At 39.6% G+C, this 18,994-nt stretch overlaps 1 protein-coding gene and 1 long non-coding RNA gene across 2 annotated transcripts in view; one reads left to right on the top strand and one right to left on the bottom strand.

The window, feature by feature from the left end:
- The window catches only part of LOC147916311 (uncharacterized), a 39,146-nt gene extending 38,062 nt beyond the window's left edge, over positions 1-1,084 (top strand). The window contains exon 5 of the long non-coding RNA XR_015553227.1: positions 249-1,084. This is a non-coding gene — a long non-coding RNA (uncharacterized LOC147916311). The remainder of the gene's footprint in view (positions 1-248) is intronic.
- The window catches only part of AGPS (alkylglycerone phosphate synthase), a 404,117-nt gene that overhangs the window by 329,694 nt on the left and 55,429 nt on the right, over positions 1-18,994 (bottom strand). The window lies entirely within an intron of this gene.

The following is an 18,994-nucleotide window of genomic DNA, read 5'->3' as shown; positions in this document are numbered from 1 at the left end:
CTCTCAGATGTCTCTTGTGTTGTGTGAATGTCCTCTGTTGGTTTATGTATGTCCTTTTCATTGTATCTTAGGGGGGAGAGTCTAAGGGAAGAGCTCACTCCACCATGATGCTGATGTCACACCACCCAAATGTGAACAACTTAAAAGTTGTTCAACAACCCACATACCAGTTATTGATACCTTCATCCTCTTTTTTAATTCTCCATGGTCAATTTTAAATTGAGTGTTTTTTTTTCTCTTCTACACAGGATGTTTCCAGAATTTCCCCATCCGGTCTCCCCATCCTGTGGTATGGGGTGGTGGCAGGACCAAGACGCAGCCACTGATGAGACAAGTTTTATTTTCCATTTTGAGTCATAACTGGAAATGCTTTTTTAAACAGCAGATCATATTAATATGCTAATACTGTTTTTAAAAATCTGTTATGATCCTGAAATAATTATAATAATGACTCCATAGGTATTAAACAGTGTAAGTCAAATAATAACTAGAAGCCTTTGAAATTGACAAATGCTATAAATATTTATGACACTATATAACCTGTTGAGGTGTTTGCTTTTGAAATATACATGCCTTAAGTTCCCCTCATTTTTTGGCTAGATACCAATTCATTTTCCCTATATTATTAAGTATAATAGTAAGAAAATCAGTACACAGAGAAATTCCACAGGTACAGTACATGTAGTGAGTGGAAATAAGTAAAGTGAATGTTATTTACGTAAGAAGATTTCCTCAAGTTTTTTGCATTTGCCCCTAGCACAATGTATAATCCTTTCCAAATGTTTTGACTGAAATAAAATAAAAGATGTTGACCTCCCTTGATAAAAGCATATGGAATGTTTTTGGAATGAAATACAAAAACATATGGGTAAGGTGATAAATATATTTGAAAGGAGCAAACTTTGAAAAGTTCTTTTCTTGGAAGTAAGGGTAGAGCACCCCTCCTTCCACAAAGAGTGCAGGAGCATTTAGAGCAATTTTGGATTTTCTGCCAGGAGTCTGGCCCTCCAAAAGAGCTTGGGATTATTGCTTCTTAGCCTTCCTGGCAGGGTCTATGTACAAAGATAGCAGAGATAGTAGGGGGTGAAGGGGAGGGGGTGGTTCTGACCTCCTGGAAACTGTGACTCCCTTCATCATGTCAAGAGAGGACCTGTGGTTCTGATACTTGGGCTCAGCGGGGCAACAGAAATGTATGGCCAAGGTACATGTCCTGTCCCCTTGGCCTCTCTGGAAGAGATGGCCATCAAAGCTGCCCTCTCATGGCATCAATGGGGTATAGTCCAGACTCTTAACCAAGGGTGACCAGGGGTTCAGGAGCTTGCCTGTCCAGACACAAGTAACTCACCAATTATTTTTAAATAGTTAGATGAAAGCCAATCACATCTTACGTTTCAAACCTAACATTGACGATGATTTTTCAACCTTGACTGCATATTAGAATCAGCTGGGGAGCTTTTAAAAGTCCTGAGGTCCAGGCTGCACCCCAGACCAATTCAATCAGAATCTTTGGGAGGTAGGACTCGGACATTGGTAGTTTTGAAAGCTCTGCAGGTGATTCCAATATGCAGCCAAGGTTGAGGACCACTGTATTAGAACTGCCAACAGCTCTGTTAGAATCAAGTGGAGCATGTAGCTTTTATTTTTAACACTTACAAGCTTCGATTACTTTAGCAGAGGCTCTTATGACTAAAGAAATAAAACCTTGTTACAAAGTGGCACTTGCTTGGAGGATCCCAGAGAGAAGGTTATCATGGGTACTCTTTATGAAGGTCTCATTTCAGTCATGCACCACTTAATAATAGGCATACATTCTAAGAAATTCATTATTAGGTGATTTCGTAGTTGTGCGAACATCATAGAGTGGACTTACACAAACCCAGATGGTATAGCCTACTACACATCTAGGCTATATCCTACTAATCTTATGGGACCACTATCATATATGCGGTCCATCATTGACCAAAACATCATTAAAACATTATTATGCAGCACATGACTGTATATCATTTTAGCCCTCTTTTCTTGTTATGTTGGTTCTCTATTAATTCTCACTTTTCCCTCTTCTGGGGACATACTTACACATGGCCACTGGATCACGGGTGTTTGTGTGTGTGTGTGTCTGTACAGAACAAATCAGTTTTGAGGATAGTGCTATCTTTGCTAGTCTTGCATTGCTTTGTATTTCCACCAAAATGGGGGATCAGAGACTTGAACTGGCATCTCCAGAGTTTCAGACCACAGCTGTTCTCAATGCCCCAGGCTTTCCCACCAACCTTTAAGGGAAGAGCATCTTGAGATCAGTTTACAACCAGGAACTTTCTAACAGAAATGAAAAGTAGGTTAAGTTCCTAAGGGGACTTTATTCCAACCCCAACACTAGGTGAGGAGTTAGGTAAAGGTGCCACCAGACCTTAGGGCTCCCTGAGAATGCCATTACCTTTAAACACCCTCAGAAGGAGCTAGTTAAAGGCAAAATATTTTTCATCATAAACTAAAGATATTTCTGGTAAAGACTCTACTTCAATACTAGCAGGACTTTAATCCAACATCCCTCTGCTCCCAAATCCACTCCCTGCCCAACACACACATAGATTTTACTGTAAAAATTCACATATTCAAACTGTAAAAAAATTGTGATTGTGATTTGAAAGTCCACGGAGGTTTAGTTAATTATCACAGACTTTCATTCATTTCGTGGGACTTGTGTATTTCAGTGTAGAGTCATAGAGGGAACACGGACTTTCATAGCAGAAGGGTCTAGATTTACATCTCTGCTACTTACTTGCTCTGTGACAACCACCAACTTATTTAACTTTTCAACGCCTCAGTTTCTTTGTAAAATAGGTACAGAGTCACTTTAGGGACAGTGCAATTATATGTGAAGTTTTTGGTACATGATAGGGAATCAGTAATTGGTAGCATTTAATATTAAAGTTCTAATATTTTTTTAAAAGTCTGAGGGTTTTTCTCTATTTTACATTTTCCAGTAATAATCGATGACCACTGAGTTACCACACTTGACTGTAAACTCCATGAAAGAAGGAATTCCCATCATTTAGCCTAACGCCTGGAATAGAGGAGGTGATTAATGAATATTTGCCAAATGAACGTATGTGTCTGTTTTTGTACAATGTGCTCAAAACCTGTCATGTGAACAAATATCTTTACTACAATGTGAAAGAGTTTCAGGACACATTCTGCTGATGAATGATGTTGTGAAAATACAATCTCATGTTACTCGTTTGAAAACATTAACTTATTTTTCCCAGTTTTGTTTTGTTATTCTTCTTTGGGTTAGTGCTATAGCATAGTTATTAAGGGTGTGGGCTCTGCAACCTCAGAGCAACACTACCTGGTTTTGAATCCAGACTAGCTATGCAGAAAGAAATTAACCACTCTGTTTCTTAATTTTCTCATCTGTAAAATGGGTATAATAACACCCACTGCACAGAGCTATTGTTGATGGTTAAATGAGCTAATACATGAAAGTGCTTAGAATAGTGCCTGGCACACAGTAGGAGTGTTAGTGCTACTTCTACCTCCTTCCCTGGGCCGATGTATGCTGGTTATTCCATCATCCTTCTATTCCCAGGTTTAGGATGAATTGTCTCCGGTTCTTGGAGAAGTGGCTTTTTCCCAACTTTGCTCTAGTTCACCAGATTTGCCTTCCAGTGTTGTCACTGTTCTTTCCCCAGCCACCTGACTTTCCTGTCAGCTGCATATCCTGGGCTATAGTCTATGGAATTGCTCCCCGGTATTTCCTGGTTATGAAAGTTCACCTTCTGATCAGTTTCCCTGAGGAGGGCTTCCCATCAGCAAGCATTCTGTTTCTGTCCTCTCTTGCCCTTGCTCCTTGCTGGAGCTCTTCTTCCCTAAATTAGTACATTCGAGAGCCTCTCCTATGATTTCTCTTGAAAGTCTTTAGTTCTTCACAAGCCCCTCTCCACAAGTCCTCAATATGCCTAGGCTCATCCAGAAGACACATCTTCCTTCTGTTAAAAAACGAAATTTAGGGGCTGGCCCCATGGCTTAGCGGTTAAGTGCGCGCGCTCCGCTACTGGCGGCCCAGGTTCGGATCCCGGGCGCGCACCGACGCACTGCTTCTCCGGCCATGCTGAGGCTGCGTCCCACATACAGCAACTAGAAGGATGTGCAAATATGATGTACAACTATCTACTGGGATTGGCAATAGATGTTAGCTCAGAGCCAGTCTTCCTCAGCAAAAAGAGGAGGATTAGCATGGATATTAGCTCAGGGCTGATCTTCCTCACAAAAAAAAAAACAAAAAAACAACGAAATTTAGGGGGCCGGCCTGGTGGCGTAGTGGTTAACTTTGCACGTTCTGCTTCAGTGGCCCGGGGTTCGCCCGTTTGGATCCTGGGCGTGGACCTACTCACTGTTCATCAAGCCATGCTGAGGCGACGTTCCATATAGAAGAGCTACAACTCTACAACTATGATACACAACTATGTACTGGGGCTTTGGGGAGAAAAAAGAAAAAGAGGAAGATTGGCAACAGATGTTAGCATAGGGCCAATCTTCTGCAAAAAAGAGCACTTCTAATTAAAAAAAAAAAATTCAACTAAGTAAATTTTAAAGATCTTATTTGCTTTCTTCAACGTTTCATCAAATGGGTAGCATCCAGTCTAGCAGATAGAAAGATGCTCCAAGGAGCTGTACAAAGTGGAAGACTTTTATAGGCAGAAGGGAGCAGGACAAGGAAGTCAGCAAAGCTGGCAAAAAGCAAATTGGTTGTGGCAGGTCACCTTCTTTTAGGGGACAGCAGGGGTCCATCAGGCAGATCACCTCACTAGTGCTGACCAGGTAATTCCTAATTGGTTTAAGGCTCCATTCCTGGGACCGGTTGAAACTGTAATTAAGTAATAAGTCTCAGTTTGGTGCTGTGGGGCTTAGCATAAGTGACTCCATTTTGAGCCTGTTGTGTTGCTTTTAACTCCCTTCCCCACCTTCCTTTCCTCTCATTTCCTCCCAGCCAGAGGGCGCAATCACTCCAGGGGACATCTGCTTAGAGTCTTAGGTGAGTCCCTGCAGGGTGTATGCAAGGTTTTTAAATATTGCCTGGTAGGAGAATAGACTACCCAGCTCCCCGCCCCTGCAAAAGAGAAACAACTAAAACAATAAAATGAGGGCAAACTGGGGCTCTTGGATAGCAGAACCGATTTCCAGAGCCTCAGCACCTAGCAAGTGCCTCGCACACAGCGGGGGCCCCATAAACGGGTGTGGAGTCCTGACCCGGCTCAGCCTCTCAGGCCGGCGGCAGTCGGGAAGGACGCCTTTTGGGCTCCTGTCGCGGCCTCACTGGGGCCCGGGCCCCGCCCCTTCTTTTGTTTGGTTAACTTGATCTGCCCGCGGAGAGAGCTGCGAGTATTTCACTGTGGATTCCTAGCGTGTGTGAGGAAATGTTTATTTCTTGTCCCCTGATAGCCGAATTCAGCAATGTTAAAAAAAAAAAAAAAAAAAGAACATGGCAAGAGAAAGCCATGAAAAGAAGAAAAAAATAGAGCGGTAATTTGCTAACAAGAAAGCAGACACATAAAAGGAGAAGAGAAAACATGGGTATTGCTAAAAAGTGGCAAAAGCTGGGATTCCTAATCATTTTACCTGTAGGCGACTGTCGTGTTCCCCTACAGCAGCCTCTATATGGGCGTTTGTCTGTCGCGTGACTACAGCTGCACATTCGGACTCCCTGGGCTTTCTGAGACAGAAACACTAGAAGGAGGGTAATTTGCTTCTGGCCTTTTCTCTAGACTCCCCCAAATCAAAGGCCCATATGCTTCAATTCTAAAGCTAGGGAGGGTAAAAGATTGAAACGTGCTTCGCTTCTGTCCCAATTCCTCGTTTAACCAGGGCTCCAAAGTTACTATAACTTGTAGAGGGAGCTAGTGAAGGGGAGGAGGGAGTTGAGAGAGAATTTGAGAGAGAGAGAAGGAAAAGCAGAGGGAGGGAGAATGGGAGTTAGAAAATGTCTGTTCTGACTTTTATAATTTTAAGTGCAAATTTAAAAAAATTAATTTGTGTGCCCTCTTTAGAATTCCAGATAACGCTGAATTTCAGACAAAAATGTATCTAAAGTACATATTGGGAATGTCATTGGATGAAAGTCAAAAGGTTCTGTAAATGAGAGGGAGTTTTCTGTTGTAGTTACTAAATTCCTACTGTGTATTTTTAAAGCTTTATCATTGAGTCATAAGATAAGACTAGGAAAATAGAATTTCTAAATATTGATAAGCAGCAATTTAGCAATCTTAGAGATAACCATCAAAATATTTCCCTATACAAAATTATCTTACTATGAATTTTCAAACTGTGCCCCTTGGGGCACTAAGGTAGAGGGGAATGAGGTTCCAGAGGCATGCTGCCCACAACAGCAGGGGATGAGCGTCTCTTCCCAGCCTGCATTCAGTGATGGGGGCATTTACACCACAGAAAGCAGCAAACCTCCAAATCAGTTTTTCTTGCAGAGCTCCTTGTTAAACATTTACCAGCACACCCTGGAACAGATCTGCTTTTACTTGTATTTATAGGAAATGTCTGCGTAAAACATAGCTTTCGGAAAAGGGTTTATGGCCACAAAGAAGTTTGAAAAGCATGCGGCGGTTGGATATTTTCTTCCTTTCCAAGTAAAATACATAGTGATTATTATAATTTGAAGAACTATGAATCATTTTATTAATTTACATCACTATATGATTTGAGACTGCATTAATTTTATTATTTACTAAAACTATAGCAGTTATATTACATACCATTATCTTTCTAATAAATCTACGTAAGATAACAGTTTAAAGTACTTTAATATGTTTTAAGATCTATCAAAAGAAAGAAAACCCTTGGTTGTGAGCTTGGAGTTTAGTAAATTTAACCTTTATTAGATTAGTCAAGTAAATAATTACAGAAATGGATGTGTTCCAGAAAAATGCCGCTCCTGGATGTTTTATGTGCCAGGGAGCAGTGTTAATTGTTAATATTTCTTTAAGTTCTTGTTAACAGTTTTGTTCCTTTTGGGTTATGGTATTAGAATACTGTACTGGTTCATTTCATATTACTTGGGCTTTTCAATTTTTTTTCCTCACCAGTTTGCTGTAGCAGCTCCCTAAAATTGACTATTATGGTCAACCATGTTATCACAAAGTGGTGGTGATTTCAGCATTAGATCACTCCCCTGGGTCTCCGCCCCACCCCCTGGCTGCTCCTTTCTCAGGCTTTGTTAGGTCAGATTTCAGGTCACTCTTTGGGCTATTTTTTGCTTTGGTCTCTTATCCCACAAGGCTAGCTGGCTTAAGGGATGGAAGATGCCAAGACTCGAGTTGGGCTTAAGGGGAGGGAGAGAACTCATTTTGAGTTTAAGCCTAAACCATGTGCTTGGTCTATTAACCAGAGAGCTCTGCATTGGGATTTTAGGTGTATAGTTCTTTGATTTCCCACTTCTCATCACTTATAAATATCTTTCTCAGGACCTATGGGGAGGAGAGGTGGCTAGGCTGATGCAGGAGTTGGGAACTTTTGGGTCCCTTGGTTTAATAACATGAATATCATTCCAACCAGGGCCTCCATGTGTGGCTGTCTGGTTTTGAACTGCAGTTACCTGCTCCATCCCCTCCCTTGGCCAGGCTCTGATGCGGGGCATCTTTTTCTAGTGTCAGGCTTGTTTTTTGACCTGCTACCAAATCTTGCTTAAGCCTCTAACAGTGATGATCCCATTAGGTACACAGATTTTGACCCTGTGTCTCAATTTCCTAGGACTGAAAAAGAGTCATAAGAATTATTCTGAGTGCTCACTTCGACAGCACATATACTAAAATTGGACCAATACCGAGAAGAGAAGATTACCATGATTAGTGGTTATGGGAGGGTGGCGGGAGGGGAAGAATGAGTGAAGGGGGTCAAAAGGCACAAACTACCAGTTATAAAATAAATAAGTGATGGGGATGTAATGTACAGCATGATGACTATAGTTAATAATACTAGATTGCATATTTGAAAGTTGCTAAGAGAGTAAATCTTAAAAGTTCTTATCACAAGAAAAAAATATTCTGTAACTATGTATGATGATGGATGTTAACTAGACTTATTGTGGTGATCATTTCACAATATATACAAATATTGAATCATTATGTGGTATACCTGAAACTAATATAATGTTGTATGTCAATTATGCCTTAACCAAAAAAAAAAAGAATTATTTTGAGAGGGGAAAATACATCAGTTATGCAAATAAGCCTCTTCCTCTTCCTTGAGAATGAGTTCTTTTGGTGGGAGACTTTTCTGCATCTCACTCATACCCCCTTCTCTTACCCTCTACTAATTTGCCAGACTTGTCTGGATGTGTTTGAATTTCAGTTGCAGACCTAGTTTGAGTCCATTGCTAGAGGCCCCTCAGGCTTCTGCAAGGCCTGCCCCACCAGTTCGACAAACATGCCCAGGCATGCTCGACCCCCAGCGATGGACAATAGATTTTCCACTATATAAATAAAGTCAGGAAGCAGGAAAGAAGCAGAGAGGTCAAAGAAAGGAGAATGAAAGGACAGCATGCCACAGTGCTGCTGCCTCCCTTAGGTCCTCTTTTGATTTACATTTTGATAGTTACATTTGGTACATTTGGTACAAAAATTACCCAACACCCACTAGTCTGCCTTTCTTCTCTCCACATCTTGGACCATAAATACTTTGTGGGTCAGGCTTTTTCCTGGCCTAGAAATAGTGCTCACCTAAAATGCCTGAGAAACATTTTTGACAACAAAAAAAAATTTAAAAAAATTTTTTTACACAAGGAGTGGTGACCAAAAATGAATTCAGATGTGAAACTAAAACAAACAAAAAAGCTTTTCACTTTGCTTTGAACCGAGTCCGTTGTTAAAAGAACAAGGCTCTTTCTGCAGTGGGATACAGTTCTACTGTGACCAGTTCCACCAAGCCTGTTCAACGACCATCTTGGGAACCAGATCAATTGTGGTGTGCCCTTTAAAGATGGCAGCACTATTTCCTGCTGCCAGCTTCAGCTCAGACACAGTGGGAAAACAACTCCCTACAGTTAGAATTGATCACATTGATCCGTTTTTATTTAGTTCTGGTCTTTGCAAGAAACAGTGAATGTACAGCCAAACTCACCATCCCTGTATCTTATATTTCTGGGACTATTAATGAGATATCAAAGCAGATAAAATAAATTCGATTTTTGTGGTGTTTCTTTAAAAGTAGCCAAATGAGCAAGTGCATTTAATTAATATAAATAGTGTCATTTCAAATCTTGTTGAAGGTTATAATGAACACAGTTGTCTCATAATCTCTTACTGTCAGAGATGTTGGGGAAGAACAAAAGCCCCTCCCCAACAACAAAATAAATTCATGTGGCCTCAATCTTTCATCATCCACGTTGGTCAACATTCTAATTACTTCTGCAATTTTATAAAAAATGGTGGGAGGGCAGTGCAGTCCTGTCACCAGCCTCCACATTCACAAAAGGAGTTTTTGCGAGTTAAGAGCAGAGTGGCAGTACCCTGTCTCCCCTTATGTAGTGAAACAGTTCACAGTTTTTGGCTAAGCCTCATTCAGTCTTCATACCTCTTACCTTGCAGCTCTAGGTGTAGCCATGTGACCAAATTCTGGCCAATGGGATCTAAGTGGAGGGGAGTCCGCTTCTAGGAGCTTCCTGCTCCCTGCTGCTTGGAATCCTACAACATGAGCACATGGCCACACACCCCTGAACAGCAAGACAGAGGAGCATGGGTCCCTAAAATCATGGATCGCTGCATCAGTCTTGGCCCTCCCACCCAGACTTTTATGAGAGAAAGCAATTGAATCTGTGGCTTAACACAACAAAAGTTTATTTATTTTTCTTTCTTATCCATTTATTTATTTGTTGAGGTCACATTGATTCATAACGTTATATAAATTTCAGGTGTACATCATTATATTTCAACTTCTGTATAGACTGCATTATGTCCACCAACAAAAGTCTCATTTCCATCTGTCACCATACATGTGTTCCCCTTTACCCCTTTTACCTTCACCCCACCGCCCTCCCCTCTGGGCACCACCAATTTGGTCTCCGAATCTGTGTGTTTATTTTACACATATGAGTGAAGTCATGTGGTCTTCTTTTATCTTTCTCCTTCTGACCTATTTCGTTTAGCATAATATCCTCAAGGTCTATCCATGTTGTAAAAACTGGCACAACTTCATCTTTTTTTGTGGTCGAGTAGTATTCTATTGTAAAGAAGTATACCACATCTTCCTTATTCATTCATCCATTGATGGGCACTTAGATTGCTTCCAAGACTTGGCTAAGGTGAATAATGCTGCAATGAACATAGGGGCACATATACCTTTTTGAATTAGCGTTTGTGTGTTCTTTGGATAAATACCGAGAAGTGGAAGAGCTGGATCATATGGTATTTCTATTTTTAATTTTTAGAGAAATCTCCATACTGTTTTCCACAGTGGCTGCACCAATTTACAATCCCACGAGCAGCATATGAGGGTTCCTTTTCCTCCACATCCTCTCCAACACTTGTTATTTCTCATCTGTTTAATAATAGCCATTCTGATGGGTGTGAGGTGATATCTCATTGTAGTTTTGATTTGCATTTCCCTAACAATTAATGATGTTGAACATCTTTTCATGTGCCCTTTAGCCATCTGTATATCTTCTGTGGAAAGATGTCTGTATCCTGTGCCCATTTTTTGATTAGGTTGTTCTTTTTTTAATGTTGAGTTGTATGAGTTCTTCATATATTTTTTTATTGTGAAATTTTTGTTGTACATTATTGTTTATCAGTCACCATATAAGTGCATCTCTCCACCCCTTGTGCCCACTCCCCACCCCCCTAGTCTTCATATATTTTGGATATTAACCCTTTACTGGATATATGATTTGTAAATATTTTATCCCAGTCTTACTGATAAGACCAATGTCAAAGAGCACACTGCCTAAGTTTTCTTCTAGGAGTTTTATGGTTCCAGGTCTTACATTCAAGTCTTTAATCCATTTTGAGTTAATTTTTGTGTATGGTGTAAGATAATGGTCTACTTTCATTCTTTTGCACATGGCTGTCCAGTTTTCCCGACACCATTTATTGAAAAGATTTTCCTTTCTCCATTGTCTGTTCTTGGCTCCTTTGTTGAAAATTAGTTGTCCAAAAAGTTTATTTCTTGATCCAATGCTGGTCAGCAGGGGGACTCTGCTCATCGTGGGTACTCAGAGACCCAAGCTGACAGCATTCCATATCAACCAATGCTTCCACTGTTGTAGAGACAGGCAAAGGGAATGTAGTGAATTATATATTCAAAGCTTCCACCTGAAAATGACACACATGTCACTGTTGGCTAACACAAATCACATCACTATGCCTAATCTCAAAGGGGGTAGGGAAGTACAGTCCTACTACGTGCCTCAAAGGGAGGGAAATCAGAATATATGAACTGTCCTAATAACTACTACAATTTCTATCTTGTTTAAGCCACTGTTATTTTGGGTTTTCAGCCACTTGCAGCTTCACTGAAGCCCAACCAATACAAGAATGATCACATCAGTGCTGTGAGCAGCAGGTTTAAACCCAGTCCCATAAGGGAGGTCATTGCTGAGTGTCTCCCTCATACTCTGCAGGATTTGCAGGGGTCATTTTCTCCCAGGGGTTTTTAAGCGAAGGAAGAAGCCACATTTTTCTTAAGATTTCCAGTCCCTCCTCACCCCACCCTATCTCATTTATAGTCATCCCTGAATCATTGAGATCTAGTACATTGGAGACAAATCTTTAAGAATTCCCATTCCTATAGTTTCCATTCTCATCTCTAGCTCCTTCAAGTCTAGGAAGTGTTTCCTAGTCTTTTGAAAACACAACTCTATTCTGCTTTGCTCCTACATTCAAACCTTAATCCTAGAGATGTCATCTTTCCCAGTGACTCTAAATATGTCCTTACCTCCCTCACTTTCGTAAACATCTTCATTTGCCTCTACTACACCTTGCAAATACATAGACAAATGGGTTGCTTATAACTATTATCTTTATTCTCTCCCTGTTCACCTTTTCTGAACCTCCCATGATGAGGCTTCTGTTTGCACTACTCCACTGAAACTGCTCTAAAAAGCCATTGATGGCCTTTATCAAGAAGTGTTTGTCTAAAACTCTGGAATTCCCTGGAAACATGCTTTCATATATTTCATGTAGTGGGATGACAGTAGTAGATAAAAACTAGCATAGGTTTAGTAAAACACAGTAGAACCTCATCAGCATTTGCGTAGTTTAGGAGTGTGTTCTGAGCTGCTGTAGGTGATATGTCTGTCTGCCTCTGCCCTCAAACACAGAAACCATCTGCAGCAGAAGGCTGACCTGAGATACTCATTTCTTCAAACCAGCCCTATTCTGCAACACATGCTTTAAATCTGTCACCCAGAATGTTTATTTACTATGTGTAGGTGTCACCTAGAAGCAGCCACAGTTCATTAAAAAACAAACAAAAACCACATAAAAAATCAGATTAGTCTCATGGATAAAAATTCTACAGACTATTGACAGATGAAGTCTTTTTTGTTACTGGAGAGCTAGCCCATACACAGAACAGACCCCGCTTGCTCTTTCGAGTCCCATTCTCAAGCAGGAGAGCAGGGCTGGATCAGATATGAGTATGAAGGACAAAAGCAGCTCTGGAGATACCAAGCAATAGTCTGTGTTACAGGTTTAACACACTCATTTAATTCCATGGGAAAAAATAATGAAACTGGTGAAAAGTATTTATGGAACCAGAGGAGAGCATATTTTGCTGGTTTTACTTTATGTTTGAAGTTTTGGGTATAGCTCTGACCATAAATACTGAAATGCCTAGTATAAAGAACGCAGCCTGGGGCATACCCCATAAAACTTACAGTGCAATTAAATGAGCAATTTCCACTGGAAATAAAATGGGCATGTTGAGTGGAATATGAATTAAATTGTGCATGGGACTCAGGCCTGCACTAGGCTTTCGAGAGAGACCTGCTGGTTTCAGTAGCGACTGATGCACTCCGTCAATAGGTCAAAGCCAGTAAGTAACAAAAGATAACTGTGGTTAGCGTGAAGATCAGGGCATTCCACATTGTGGTTAATGTAGTTCCCCTGCTATTATGTCTCCCGGAAAAGCCCAGGAAAATCATGACTGATAGGAAAAGGATTAAATCTGACCCCTCATTACACTGCAGACACACCGAGCTCCTCCGTTGTGTTTGCAGAATTTTTGACAGGTTCCTCAAACTTCCTTTTCACCTTCTGTGTTCCCTCCTACATCAAAGTCACCCAGGTGTCATTAAACAAGCATTCATAAAGATTTCAGCTGGAAAACTGAAAAGGGATTAAAACAAACATCATTTGGTACTACAGACCACACTCTGTCCTGTTCATTTCTGGGACCTTATTTGGAGACTAAAAGACAACGGTTCACTGATATCCTAAGGGGAGACTCAGCTCAGGAAAGGATTAGAGTGGCAGCCTAGTCAGGCGCCACATGTGTATGTCTGGCTCAGAAGGACTGGCTGTAAGTACAGAAAACATGTTTATCTCATTTGTAGTGTAGGGTAAAGCAGGTCTGCTCAAGATAAAGCTAGCATCAAGATAAAGACAGCATTCTTTTCTTTGAGGAATTAGGGTTAGGGTGAAGGAATTGAAGCTCGACATTTTTCTGCCCATGAGAAAAGCTGGGGGAAACCAGTTCCTTCCCTTCCACTCTTCTCCTAAGCGCCCCACCTCCACTGTCCCGGGAGGAAATGAGGGGGCGGGGTGGGTAACAGCCCACGTGATTCGAATGAGTATTACCAGCCTTTTAAAACGTTCACAAACTATAAAGTATTTCTTTTTAAAATTATGGTATTTCACTGTAGCTTTTGTCTGAATTCACCTTCTCTTGCCAAAGTAATCGGTGCCTGTCATTTTTCAACTGTAAAAACGAACTACATATATAAAATTTTCCCAAATGAAAAATAATATTTTTCATGGCAGCACATACTTTGAATTTCTTCACAGATGATTTCGTTCTATCCAGATCTAAATCTCAGCATATCTTACTTGCGTGACGATAATTTATGTCGTGAACCAAACTCAACTGTTTCCTGCTTTTGTCCAGGGCCATCTTTCCCTAAAATGAGCAATTATGTGCATTTAGATGGCTGGCCGGCTCCTCCTCACAGACCTGCAGCCATGGAAGTGTCTGGAAGGGCAGTGGTTAGCTTGTACAAGAAGAGGCAAGGCCAGGATGAGAGAAAGCTGGTCTCTTGGAGCATATATTCCAGGAGCGGAAAGCTGAAGCTAGTTACTAGGAAGGAAGGTGTAAGAGGGAATTAGGGGTAAAGCTGTAAAGTCGCTTTCCGTGTGTGTCGGACGTTTCTGTCTTAGACTAAAGGCGTAATAAAAAAGGCACTTTATTTAGGTTAACAGAGCATTATATAACCGGAAAATTTTACAGTTTTATACATATAGTAATAGTTTGTGCAGGAAAAAAAGACTTCTCTGTTTATTATTTGATTAAAAAAAATAAAAACCCACGAATTCTTTAATGATGCATTTCTTTTTTTTTTTTTTGAAGACAAAAGCTTGGAGGCATAAAAGAGAGTTATTTTAATCGAAACGGAACCCTCTGTGTTGTTGCTTTACTACATGTTCATAGTCAAAATCATTTCATGTTTTCCTTGGATAACTACGGTCAGTTTGAAAATAGCTTTGTTAATTAGCAAGCTATGACGCAATATATCACGGCATCTTTAGAGCTCTAGCGCCAGCTAGTGGTAGGAGAGGGGAGCCGCCTTGTCGCTCTCAAATCGGAGAAGGCGTCTGTCATCTTGTTCCCTCCTGATAGCCCTCGTCCTTCCCCATTTTTTCCCCATCAATATAATAAGGGATCATTGCAGTGTGGCCAGAGAGGAGCAGACGAGATTATAGATGAAAGTAGAGCAAAATGGTGGGGAGGGGCGGAGAGAGGAAAGGCCGGCCAAATGCAATCGTTCTTCCAAAGGATCTGAGAAGAGATCATTTATTTGAAATATTCCTGCCATGTTGATGGAGCTGCTCAATCTTTTGCCAGTGAATGTTTAGCCTTTTGTTTTTCATTTGTAGATATATTTGAATATATACTTAGGACATGTAATAACTATGGAACCTCACCACAAACACAGCACTGAGGATAGACAAGTTGTAAGTCTAAATTTGTGTTCATTTTTAAGTAGCAAATATTTCTACAGGCTCTGCTACCTTCTCACTGGTACAACTCTAAGATGAATAACTCTCAAATGGTTAATAAAGCAGAAACATCTTAAGACATTTGTAGCTGGTACACTATGAAAAAAAATTCTAGGCAAAAGATACTTTATTTGGGATGTATGAAGTAAATTTAATCTATCCTTAAATTGAAATAGATATGACGATTTGCAGGAAAACTGGAAACATACAGTATTTATTTTAAGAACAAAGAATCTTTGGCAGGCCATTTTTCTCATTTAATTAAGCCATAACTGATCTTACTAGGGTTATGGAGGGACTTCAAATGCTAATAAATAAAACCTGAAGCTGTGAGATTTCTTTCATTAAATAGTGGGAGCTGTTTATAACTCTATTTCTTATTGCTCAAGTCAATTATTAGTACTAATATTCGATGTGGAATTTATTAAGAAAACAAGCTGAAGCTTGTAAAGAACTTTTCTTTTTAAATGTCATTCTTATATCTGTATCTATGTCAGTTATAGAGAATAAGGATAATCTGAACTGAAATTTCTAGTGATAATATTTTTGGAAGGCAGATCTATTTTAAGAGGTGGTTTCAGGCAGGAAGAATTGTCACAGTCTTACCTGGCAGTCTAATTTATGTTACTCTGCTGTTGGGGAAATACATTTAAAATCTCTCTGTAAGACATTAGACGGTAAAATAGCTGGTCATGGTGTGCTGTGTGAGATTTACGTAAACTACTATTTTAAGCTTATTTTATGCTTTTTCTAAAAGCTGCATATTTCATATTAAAAATTCACTTAACCTTGTTACCAACTGAGTTAAAATCCAGACATTTTCTCTTTGGTTTTAAGCATCTGGTAACTTTTGGTATATAATAAGGCCCTCGTTAAAAATCTTAAAATCTTCAGTTTATCTGGTCTCTTCTGTGTTTCTTTGATCTCTGTTTTGAGATGGAAGCTGTGTTTATAGAACCGAATAAGAGCTTCAACTCAGTACCTGAAAAGGAGTATTATTATTATTTTTTTGGGAAAAAGAAAATTAATTTCAACAAGGCTTTTTCAGTGACAGTAGATTAATTGAAACTGAAGTGCATGATAGAGTTGAATTGCCATAAAATTTTGAGAATTACAGCAAGATAAAATAATTTATACTCTTTTAAAGCAGCTTTGTAGCATATAAGTACTTGTTTTAAATGCTGAGTTTGCGATTAGGTCTATCTTTAAAACTGTTTAATGGTTGCCTTAAAATATTTTGATGCCTACTATAATCCTTATGTAGTTGCCCATATGCTGCCAAGTAAATGCTTTGAAATGTCTTTCCATCATAATTTGAAATTTACTCATAAAGATTTTAAGATTTATCATTTGAGTTTAATTTCTTATTACTTTTTGATATTATAAAATTAGAAATTAACTCTATGTTGCAAATGAACATATTTGAAGGAAGGAACACATACCTGAGTGTGTGTGTGTGTGTGTGACACATTTATGTATATATATACACACATTTATGTATATATATTTTTTTCCTCTTTGGAGATTTCTCTGATGACTTTGAAATAGTGATATCAGCAAATAACCAGTTCACTCAATTTGGATCCTCCTTTCATTTGAAATTGTCTATAAAATTTTTATAAAAGAAATAAACATAGGATATCATTTTTCCTGGTGGGTGTCCCTGAATGTGACAACATAAAAACAAATTCACAAATAAATACACTCACACATCATTCTGATACTGACGTTTGAAAAGACAAGGCATCCTAAAATGCATATATACAAATAGTGAAATATTGGTTTGGCCTCTAGATTACACAGTTGTTAAATGGCATGATCTTCCCTCACAGAGTGATACTGGAGGCCTCTATAGACCTTCTCATTAGGAGATGTTGGCACAGTATGCGGGGGGACACATCTGCCAGCAAAGTACTACAGATGGTTCCCCTCATTAGCCTACAGGACTCGAAGCAGCCATCACGGAGGAAGCGTGGAGTCTCACTTGGACAAGATGTTAAGCTAGCCTCCTGTTCAATGTCATTACGGTTGTTCCAAAACAGTCTCCTTAGTGTGCACTGTTGGGCTTGGGCTGGTCTACCAGTTGCACTTGGAGAAATTAGAGATGATGATGGCGCTGTGTCCAATTTGCCAAAGGGCATTTATATGATTTTCAGATTTGCCAAAGTTCCACAGCAAGTCAGACTTGGAAAACTTCTTAATCTAAATGTAGTGGCAGGACAGCCTCGATGCTCCCCAGAAACTCATTAGGGTGGCTTTTGGAATTCCAGGCAATGCTCACCTTCATGTATATGCTTACTTGTTACACCAAATGTGTTGACAATCTCATTTCTCCTCTTCCCCTTGACCCAGTGATTTATTGACATAATGGCATTTTAGTTTTGTTTTGTTTACCCTTTGTTTATGAATCAGCCTTAAAATCAGGGCACCAAGCCTTGGCGAGGGGAAATATTAGTTACATTTAGCAGTAGAGACAGCAGGGGGAGCCCGTACTGTTTTATGCTTTGCAGTTTCTCCAGCTGGATTATTATTACAATAATTGTTATAGTTGTTGTTTTACATTTATAACAAAGATGTTTACAATCTATGTACATTTATAGCATATATGGTTAGAATACAGACAATCACGATGTGCTAGACTATTACAATTTTAAGTCACAGAGGGTCAATTTTTATTCTTTAATTATATGAAATGATCAGGATATGACTAAGAATAATTGATAGGCAAGAATTTGGCAGTAAGAGTTTTCTTCTCTCTCTCTCTTTTTTTTTAATAGTGTTTTATTTTGTGATGAAGATCAGCCCTGAGCTAACATCCATGCCAATCCTCCTCTTTTTGCTGAGGAAGACCGGCTCTGAGCTAATATCTATTACCAATCCTCCTCCTTTTTTTTCCCCCAAAGCCCCAGTAGATAGTTGTATGTCATAGTTGCACATCCTTGTAGTTGCTGTATGTGGGACGTGGCCTCAACCTGGCCGGAGAAGCAGTGTGTCAGTGCGTGCCCGGGATCTGAACCCCGGGCCACCAGTAGCAGAGCACGTGCACTTAACTGCTAAGCCATGGGGCCGGCGCCTTCTCTTTTAATCCAGGGAAAAACCTATTTTGAATTTTATTATTTCTCAAAAAATGAAATCAGCTAATATCCGTATGTAATCTCTCTGGCTGTTCTCTGGTATTCATAGTTTTTTTTCCCCTGAAATAAATCATAGACATTAAAATATACCATCGGACATATTTTTGAGATTGTGGTATTAAGGGGAGGTCCCACCACAGTCGCTGGGTGTTCTAATATGGCCCAGACTTAATTTTCAATTTTGAAGTTAATAAAATGCAAAAGCCCAGTGGCCTTTAGTATTGTTTTCTTATGCTTGATGAGGTCCTTGGGTCAGCAGGTTTTCACTACTGTACAATAATTCAGATATCTGAATTACTTTTTGCTGTCTAAATAAGCCATTGTAATGTCTCTGGGCATGCATTTTATATATTGTAGCCCATCCTAGATTATTCTGCTCTATTGGAGGGAAAGGAAACTCTAGAGTGATACTCACCTTCCTGCAGCGGTGATTTTGTCCATACGGTCAGAAAAATCACCTCACCATGAGAGTTTTCATCATTATGTTAAGAACGGTTTTGTAAATTTGAACACTGTCTATTGAATAATTTTTGAATTTGAAAAAAATAATTTTTAAAAAATTTAAAAAAAAATAAGTTTAAAAGCTTAAAACGAAGCATCAACTTTACATTGCCAGGGACATGGAATATTGGTACAATA

Source organism: Ceratotherium simum, chromosome 9 (assembly GCF_057802395.1).
Source record: "Ceratotherium simum simum isolate JZ-2026a chromosome 9, ASM5780239v1, whole genome shotgun sequence".
NCBI classification, from domain to species: domain Eukaryota; kingdom Metazoa; phylum Chordata; class Mammalia; order Perissodactyla; family Rhinocerotidae; genus Ceratotherium; species Ceratotherium simum.
Note: the sequence above shows the minus strand (reverse complement) of the source record. Positions and strands in the feature narration are given on the sequence as shown.